The following is a 10000-nucleotide window of genomic DNA, read 5'->3' as shown; positions in this document are numbered from 1 at the left end:
TCTGGCCAATTAAATTGAGGATCTCATTCGCAACAAATTAGGAATTTAAATTGGCTAGAAAGTCCTCTTATGAGGATCAGTTTATAGTCGGTAAGCAAACGCAATTCAGTGACGACGGAAACTTTAGAGTAATTGGATCTGTGCTCAGTGGAACAATACACTAATTCTATAGTATTGGAAAAAGTGCTGTTATTCACCTCAACTCTGCCATATTAGTTGAACGCTGATTTCAACCAGCAGTAATCTCGTCCCCTCTGTCTCAGACTTGCCTTTTTAATCGAGTATCATAAATGAATTTCTCTCAATGCATTTCCAGTAATGAGTAACTACCGCGCAAACTTTCCTTACCTTCACAAAATATCCAACCATCTTGGAAGTGCTGCTAAATGTTTACATTCCCAGAAACTTGTAATTTTCGGCACAATTCTTGAAGTTTTTCATTCGATAACACAGCACATCATCAGTTTCCACCCTTATCAATACAGAAATGGCACAAAGTCTCTCTCTCTCTCTCTCTCTCTCTCTCTCTCTCTCTCTCTCTCTCTCTCTCTTCTACATTTCATATATTTGAAAAAAATTGAAAACCTATGGGGAGTCTACAAGTATGTAAAAAGGACCGAAGGATTCCTCAACACTTGGAATCAATAAAATTAAGTTACAAAACATTATAATTTTGTATTCCGGATCAGAGCTTCTCTTTGGGTGGATGATCTCAACTGGTTTTGACTGGCACGTTTCTTCAATAAATAATGTTATGTTTAGATAAATATCGGCAAATATAAATGAGGTTAAATTAGGGTATGTCAGGTATGAACGTCTTTCAATATCATCGTAAATGTTACATGATCATGAGCTACAACCAGTACACCACCAGTAAGTCCTCTATCGTTTCAGAATTAATGTTTGTGGGTAATACAGAGAGGTATCCTAAGAAACTAAGCTAGACTAAAGTCCCATTGCATATATATGTATATATATATATATATATATATATATATATATATTATATATATATATATATGAACAAAGTTACAGCAACGAAGGAAAATTGAAACACTGGAGAGTGCTAAGTACTTTTCGTCTTATTACCAAAACATGGTCACTTAGCATCTCCAGTGTTTCAGTTTTCCTTCGTGGCTGTAACTTTGTTCATATAGCAATCACGTTTTTATTTCTTCTTGATTTAAAATCAAACACACACACACACACACACATATATATATATGTATATATATATATATATATATATATATATATATATATATATATATATATATATATACGTATAGTCGTGGTGAAATGTCCTTTAATGTTATATTCTCATGTGACACCCGCTTTCAAAGATTTAGCTACCGTGAACCCACTATCATCGAATTCACATTACCCTCGGAATAACTCAAGGCAGTAAATTTTTAAGTATATATACCTCGACTTCGATTCGAACCTTTGTTATTTTGGGTTGCTGCAAGAGGGACAGGTTTAACCATCATGAGAGATATTTAATATTTTTGACGCTGTACTTTAGATCCGGAATCAATAGGTAACCCTAGTACTCATTTATCATCATGGGGTTAGGTTGACAGTGGTTCTCAACCTTTTTTTATGTCAGAATGTCATCCCGCTTCCAAAATTGTCTACCTCAAAAGGTGCATTCCAAATAATATGCCACAAAATAATAACACAAACACACAAGCTAGCGGAGAGATAGCCCAGCTTGACTGATGCACCCTGCGTTTTGTGTGGCTCTAGAGCCGATTTGAACCTACCAATCTGTGGTCACAATCCCCCCGCCCCAATAAAACTCTGAAATTCTCCCCTTGGGGGAATTTGCCCCCCCACCCCTTCCCGGCCTGTGTTGAGAACAACTAGGCTAGGAGATCTCAGCTCTAGCTACAGAACCTGCAGTTGTCTGCAGTATGTTTGGATGAATTCACTATCACTCGCATATAAAACTAAAAAGGCATAGGTTCGAACCTTAGCCAGTCGATGCACGTACACTACATAATTTCTTTGGATGTAAGTTATTCTCAAAGTAAAGCGAATTCGATATTAATAGGTTAATTGTAGCTTGATGTCATGTGTAAACTTAGTGAGAAAGTTTCCTGCGTATATAACATATATAACCCTATGTGTGACCGGTTTCTTACCTTAAAAGCTATGTTTGCTCATGTTCGCAATTTCCTATTTTTGTATTCATTATCCAATATTTCACCAGTAACCTCTATATATATTGTTCCTCTGTTAATTACTGTCCCATTTAACGGTAAGTATCTCTTGAGTACCATTAGCATGCTATTTCATAAATGATTTTTCTGTCAGTAATGAATCTATAGAATCTATAATGGTGAAATTGGCATTTTGCCAATCTCTTCTGCTCCCATTTTGCTTTCGCTTCAATCAGCATGTTAACAAAACGAAAAAAAAGAGAAGAAAATGGTTTACTTGAAAGAAATACTGTTATTTAGGCACAAAATGTATATTGATAAACAAATACGCAAATGTCGTACGCCGTATGTCATTTGAAAAAAATTGTGAATTAATTTTGCGTTCTCATTAAAGGAAACTACTAATGTGCATATATTGAATTAGATATTATTAGAATCATTCTTTCGATTTCTATACATGAAAACCATATTATATCAGCTTTAATGGTAATTGAAAAGATACTATTCTTCTTTATTTATATTTAAAGTGTTTCCTGTGTTTACTTACGTGTAAGGAGTTATATGGTGAATTAACTGGGATTTTCTGTGTTACGAAAACTCACTAAGTTCTTTAAATTAAGTTTCTTCTTAATCGGAAACTTAGGAGTTTTATAAAAGATGTAGGTTTTCGGTTACCCTCGGTGTTGTTTATCAGTTTGCAGTTTTAACTGTAATCCACTAATTACCATTAATATTTAGTTGTCGAAGTATGATCTATGGAATGTGTGTTTCTTATATTCAACTCCCAGTTCGAATGTAGGAGTTTATTGGAATAAGAAAAATGACTGAAATTTCAAGCGCTGAGTATCCAAAGTCCTGTCTTTCCGTTGAAACTTTAAGAAGATAAAATAAAACTTCTGCGATCAAATTAATCGAACAAGCGTCTAACGCGAGAGAATTCCACCCTTCGCTCACGGAGCAGTCCGACTTCACCAACCAGTGAGCGCTAACTGAAACACATTGACCGGGGCCGCTGTCTTCTCCAGCCTCTGTCTCCCTCGCTTTCTATAGACAGCGCGAGCGCGCGTCACCACCAATTTTTTTCCACAGAGGCAACTATATATTTGACCTTTGTGCCCATTTCCCTTCACCAGCTTGGGCCTTGAGTTTCATTGGCATCTTTATTTCCCTTTTGTTTATTCTATTTAACAATTGGCCCAGTTTCTGTTGAATTCTTTAATTAGTGCCTTTTCATGAATTCCCTTTTGTTCACCCGCAGCTCTCCCGCTCAATTAATTTTACTTCGAAGTTGCGTTATTCCGCCATTTGTCTACGTCTGTGGGAAACCGACATGCACATGTGGTCTCTTCAGCCCAGTGGTGCATGTTTAACGTGAATGTTGTTTTCCCTCCCTCTCTAAATTCAGTAATTATTAATAAGAACACAATAGGGCTCCAACAGGGAAGACAGTTTATCTAATGAAACCTAAATACAAATATGTAACTGTATAAAACAAATAACGGAAAAAAACGAAAAAATCAAAACAATTAGATCAGGAAGTGATGCTCCAGTGATTCTGCTCGACAAAATGGCATTTTCACGCAGTTTCAAACTCATGGGGTTCGGAAGATTCAATTACTCGACTAGATAGATCCTTTGGTCTCAGGGAAAAAAGAATCTAGAAAATTGTGCACCAATGGACCTCTAAAAAAGAACAAGAATTTCAGAATTAACTGCAAATTTAACAATATGGGTTGATGAAACGACTGAGCTCGGAAAATAATCGGAGTTATATAAAAGCTAGCTTTTATATAGGATATTCAAAAGAATCCAATACCAGCCATAACATTTCCAGTTATGTTAAGATTCACCATCATCCATTGTAATTTGTACAGTGTACTAATTTTAGCAGATTATAATTTAAGGAATTCATTAAATACAACTATCTAGTCAGGAAATCAAATCAATGCTCAAAAAAAAAATTCACTGACATGATTTGCCAGCAGGAGCTGAGTCAGAACCTTTATATAATGTTGGTTTTATAAAGACAGGGCAATAACTGGCTGAGCATGACCTACTTTTACCACATCTGTGAAATTGAGTAACATCACCAGTTCTCCAGTTTGCATGAAAAAAAATCGGTCTCGCTAATCTACGAAAAGAACAGAGTAACTGGGAGCCAAGTGATCAACAGTTTTAACAAAAGTAAACGGTAAAATCCCGTTTGGGATCTCCTCACCCCTGAACGTAAAGGTAAGCTCAAAAGCTGAGGTGTAATAATTTTCTGAGTACTCTGCTTACTGTTAAACACTCCTGCCCTAAAGGAGGCTACAGACGATCATTATTACTGTCAGTAAAAATACTGACAATATTCTATAGGTGTGATCTACTGTCAGTTCACCGAACACACGTGAATTATTGAATACTGATTGAGCCGTCAGTAATTCAGTGTAGAGTCGAATGGTTGCGCCCCTGGCTTTCAAGTGACGTAAGAAACAAGAAAAAAGCATGCATTGCAATTATTATGGCTTTTTGGCTAAAGAAAAGACGCAAACGTAGAAAGTGGGTCATGAATGGATTGGTAAGCGTAATACTTTTACGCTATATATATATATATATATATATTATATATATATATATATATATATATATATATATATGCGTAAAAGTATTACGCAAATGTCGTACGCTGTATGTCATTTGAAAAAAATTGTGAATTAATTTTGCGTTATATATATATATATATATATATATATATATATATATATATATATATGTATATACATATATATATATATATATATATATATATATATATATATATATAATAATAATAATAATAATAATAATAATAATATTAATAATATCATAAAATCATTAAAATGCTTTAGTTAACTTATAGTTATATCAAATATAGCCAATTCATTGTTATGGAGTAAAATGTAATAGTTTAAACAATAAAATACAATTGCCTCTACTGTTGTTTCAATTGAATTTCTTGTCTGCAAAGGCTTCTCCAAATTTTTCAAGGAATAAAAGCTCATAAAAAACCCATGAGGGCGGTTGATATATGTCATCGGTGCTAGCACCACTCGTTTTAGAGTAGTTGATTTTTTTTCAACTCCTTCCGAAAGTGGCTTCTCAATGTATTTGTCTTCTTTTTTACATCTTCTACAGTTGCGTCAGCTTTGATTGCTTTATATACCTCCAATAACTTCTCATATGCAGCCATTTTCTTGTTCTTCTTCATATGATTGTCGCTTCGAACATCCCATAACCCTGGAAAGCTTGGAAAGCTGAAATAAATTCCCGAAGGAGTAGTTTCCCTCGCTGGTCAGACATCGTACCTCTTCCGATTTATGATAATACTGACAATACTGACAGTCCAGTGAACAAACCATCATTAATTTAAGCCCCACCCACATACTGATAGCTGAAACTGGATTTCAAGGACCACCATTTTCAGGTACTGACACTAAGTCAGTATGATGGACACACCGACAGTAATAATGACAGTACAGGAAATACTGTCAGTAATATTGATCGTCTGTTTAGCCCTTAAGGAATACCTCCTCCTTTGAACAGTAACAGACAAAACTATCTTGTAAACGCTAAAAATGTATTGCTGAAATATATACACAAAATAATTACTCAGTGCCTTCAAGACAAGCAAGTAAACAACCGTCCATGAACGAGCCCTCAATTGGATTTTGATTTTAAACTGTTTGCTTATACTTTATTTGTAACGCGTTGTTTACACATTCTTTTTCTTCGAGTTTTACAGCTTGTCTCCTTAATAATCTCGTTTTTATCTAATGGCATAAAACTCTCTTTCCCTTAGACTTTCAAACATTACGGTTTTTACAGTAAGTGTTGCAGATAATAGACAGATTTCTAATAAATCCTTTTTCCACCTTTTTCACAGTAGGTCTTCATCGCTGTTGAAAAGAAGGGACCCCTTATTGACCTCAAAATTTAACCGTTACGAGATCGTCCTATTTTTCAAGACAACACATTTGTTATTTTGCCGACAGATAAGACAGAACTTTCTTTTTCCCACATGGCTTGCGTGCAAAAGTTTTATCATTTGGGGGTGATGAAATGTGTAATCACAAACTGAAAAATGAATTTAAAAGTCTATATACCACTGTGACCCTTTCAGCATTACGAATGCATTTCGGCTGGGCAAAAAGCAAAAAAATGAACATTTTTGTAAAAGTACCAAACATTTTTATATTGATTGTTCTAGCTTAACCACGCGTTTTTGTTACTGCAGTTTTATTTGCATGATTTTTAGTCAACGTATTTATCCTTGAAATTTTGCCTTCAAGATATAACATAATATTCAGTAGCATATAACACTTCCGTCGAAAATATTCTATCTTCAAAGTAAAATAATGTATAATACTCAGAGTTTTTGGCAGTGTCCCATTTTCAATCGTTAACCTTTGGCAGAGTGACTGGAGTACATTTTCGTCTTTAAATTATACTTTGTTGCTTTATTCCTGTATTAAACTATAGCAAATACTCTAAGACCAGAAAGGCTTCGTCAAAAGTATATAGTTAGGTTTGATTTGTATTTTACAATCAAGGTCATTATTACATGTTTAGCACAATACATCTAGAAGACTTTGTTATGCCGATTTAAATTTAATTTGCGTTCTTGCGTGCAGTTTTCTGACATCCCAGCTCTATCTGTCAACGTAATAGCACTGCAAGATTGTAAGAAAAATAAACAAAGAAAGTAACACGGCTTATTACAAAGAAGTAACGAGTTAATGATGATATCTTGGAAACAGTTTAAATTCATTCTTACTGACTGACATGATAGTGATCCAAAGACTAGGTCCTTAGTCTAAACATATATTGATATTATTGGAAATTTATGGTAGCCTAAGGCCTGTCTGAAAGTTTGCTTGAGATTATTATTTTCAGTGGCATTTCATATAATCTACATTATTGTAGAGATTTTTATAATGGCCGTAAGTTTAATAGTAATGCCATTCATTCCTAGGCTAACAAAGCATACCTTAGCAAATATTTATATAGGTTTTGCTGCACGTTCAGTGAATTCTCATCTAATTAAATGAATCCCATTCTCGTATGCCAAAGCTTTATACGGTAGCCTTGCTTTGTATTCAAGTATTGTTTTAAGGTAAACCTTTATGCTACGACGTTTCCCTAACACTGATATGCTTAAAAATTTCAATTTATTTATTTATGTAATTTTAGTGTAATTTGTTTTTTTCTTAACTTACAATAAAAAAAAAAAAAATCTTTTGGAAGGAGAGCGAAAGACAGTTACCGTTTTGGAGAGATGGGAAGGGAGAGACACAGCCGCTTGATAATTTGGAGAGAGAGAGAGAGAGAGAGAGAGAGAGAGAGAGAGAGAGAGAGAGAGAGAGAGAGAGAGAAGTCCTCAACGACTCTAGCCCACTGGGCCGTTTTCGTACGGGATATTGAAAACTGTCTAGGCTACATTAATCCTTTCTTCAGTTGTTTGCATTATTTTTGTTTTTTCGGTATTTTGTACGAATGTAGTGGTGCAACTCATTCATTATTTTACTATGCTTAATTTTGTAATTTGTAGTTCTATTCCTCCTTTGTATCTACATACATTTAAGTTGACAGCTCTTCCTATTCCTAGTCTTGATACACATTATTGATCACTTCTAAACCTTTCTGCAAGATATCTTGGATAGGCTAGTTTCAGAAGCATTGCGTTCTGATTTTTATGATGCCTTTCCAGTTGTAATTCGTATCCACAGAATTCTTTTCAAATTATCGGAAAATTAATCGGTCGGTATTTTTGCGAACTTAGTTGTTTTTTCATGTTTTTCGTTATTTTCTTGAACGCTTCTCTTTAACATTGTTTCAGACAGCTTTCGTCTGGAATTAGTGTAATAATTAAACTTATTTATAATGCAATGGAAAAAAGATAGTCAATAAAATCATATAAAAGTTGTTCTTGAGGCTTTGTCGATATTTTCGTCTCTTGAGACTGTTTGTAAGCTTAAAATGTTGTTTATTAACTTTTTACATCTGTTAAGATGTAGAGCTAATAATCTTTAAAATATTCCAACTGTTGCTTTTTCAGTTTTAATGGGCCACAATAATTCTATATTGTTCTTGAGGAAAAAATGTCCTCATGCATCTTTCGAGTAAGTCCACTTGAAATACCCTTCATTTATATTTTATAAGTGTTCATTGCAAAGCCAGATAATTTTAGGGCAAAATTAGAAAACGCGAAAATTAGTATCCATTATATCAGAGACACCAACTTAGATCTTAGATATTTAACAGATAGAAATTAAATAACTTATTTAGAGATTTTAATCGATCCAAATAATTGTTTGAAAATTACAAGGCAAAGAAATAGAAATAAATTCATCCTCAGTTAATGGACGATGTGGAAAACACGGTTAAATTTTATAACATTAAAGAAGAACGAACTAAAAATAAATGTTGCAAATAGCAGGCGAGTGATGATTATTTAATAAGAGACGCGGCGGGAAGTAATTCGGAGTAAAAGTAGAAAACGACAATTAAAATCCAGTACAGTATTGCAGCATCCAATACTAAAGAAATAAATTAGAAGGATTTATAATGGGACATTAGAGGAAAATGTCTTTCCCTTGCCTGAGAGAATCCACGAGAGATTATCTTAAATCCCAACCATAATATTCGTTAAAAATGTCCTCTTATTTACGCGTCAACCCAATTCATCCTCTTTCGTCAGTTTTTAAACATTTCCTCCTTTTCCCTGTCGTTATTAAACGAGAAATATGATTGAAATAAAAGTGTTCTGTGCTGAAATAGAATTATAATGTCTGTCCGCTTTTATCTTGGGCATATGGGGTTGTTATGTCTCTAATGAAACCCCGACACTCAACAAGGGCGCTACTTAAGAACGAAATATATAGCTTAGCATACAATGGAAGTGGAGTGTGAGAAATCTGTTAACGGGAATAAGAAGGACGAGGCTTTCTCGCCTTGACATAATGAAGTTCAGAATTGAGTGAACATTTTAAGCCTGAATTTAAAATCTTTATAACTTGAACAAAATTATTTCATATTTTTTCCTTGTTATGCTCGACTGTTAAAAAATTCATATTCTAACCGAATGACTCCGCAGTGATTTTTTTTATACATGAAAAGAAAACTCGTGAAAGCCAATTTTTTTCACATTTTACATAAGATAACTTTATGACCTTTCCTTGAAATGAATAATCTTGATGAAAAGTAACACGAATTTTTCAAAATCTCTCCTGAATCAAAGTGTTAAACGACTTAAAACTAAAAATGTATAAAATTCTATAAAATGTTATACACTTCTGCTTCAACTTGGTACGTGCGGAGCAGTTCTCTCAGTATTAATTACTGAAGAAATTGCAGCGTGATCAAAGCTTCGATTTGCAGGACCACCAGTGTGGGTCATACATAGTTATTGCCTTAATATCATTTCAAATGTGTGTTCCTCATTCTTCTCATGTGTTTATACATGAATTTATTCATTCTGCAAATTCGAGTTGGATCCAACAAAAAAGAAAAACAATATTAATTTGCTGACCTTAAATAATACAAAACTACCTTAGACAAAGACTACATCAATATGGAAGCCCTCCAGACAAAGATCGGACAAACCCACATTTCAAAAGCGATATCAATACACCTACCATCGTAGAGATACCAGCTACCTATTCAGACGACGCTGATTATTTCAATATACACAAATGCTCACGTGCGTGCACACATTATAATAAAAATGACGCGCACATAGCCAAATAGAGATTACTCCCAAATCAATTTAAAGAAAAGGAAAAATCACTTATGCTGACGGAAGTAATCATATCAAA

At 34.0% G+C, this 10000-nt stretch overlaps 1 protein-coding gene across 4 annotated transcripts in view; it reads right to left on the bottom strand.

Moving 5' to 3' along the window:
- Window positions 1-10000, bottom strand: part of LOC135208469 (general transcriptional corepressor trfA-like) — a 156697-nt gene that overhangs the window by 132095 nt on the left and 14602 nt on the right. For 2 of the 4 annotated variants that reach the window (XM_064240680.1, XM_064240683.1), the window contains exon 1: window positions 2713-3136. The exons of the other annotated variants lie outside the window; for them this stretch is intronic. The gene's annotated coding sequence lies outside the window, so the exon portion shown is untranslated. Of the gene's footprint in view, window positions 1-2712; window positions 3137-10000 lie in introns of those variants that run through there. 4 annotated transcript variants of the gene reach the window in all.

This window comes from Macrobrachium nipponense, chromosome 35 (assembly GCF_015104395.2).
Source record: "Macrobrachium nipponense isolate FS-2020 chromosome 35, ASM1510439v2, whole genome shotgun sequence".
In the NCBI taxonomy this organism is placed as follows: domain Eukaryota; kingdom Metazoa; phylum Arthropoda; class Malacostraca; order Decapoda; family Palaemonidae; genus Macrobrachium; species Macrobrachium nipponense.
This window is presented reverse-complemented; position numbering and strand designations above follow the sequence as displayed.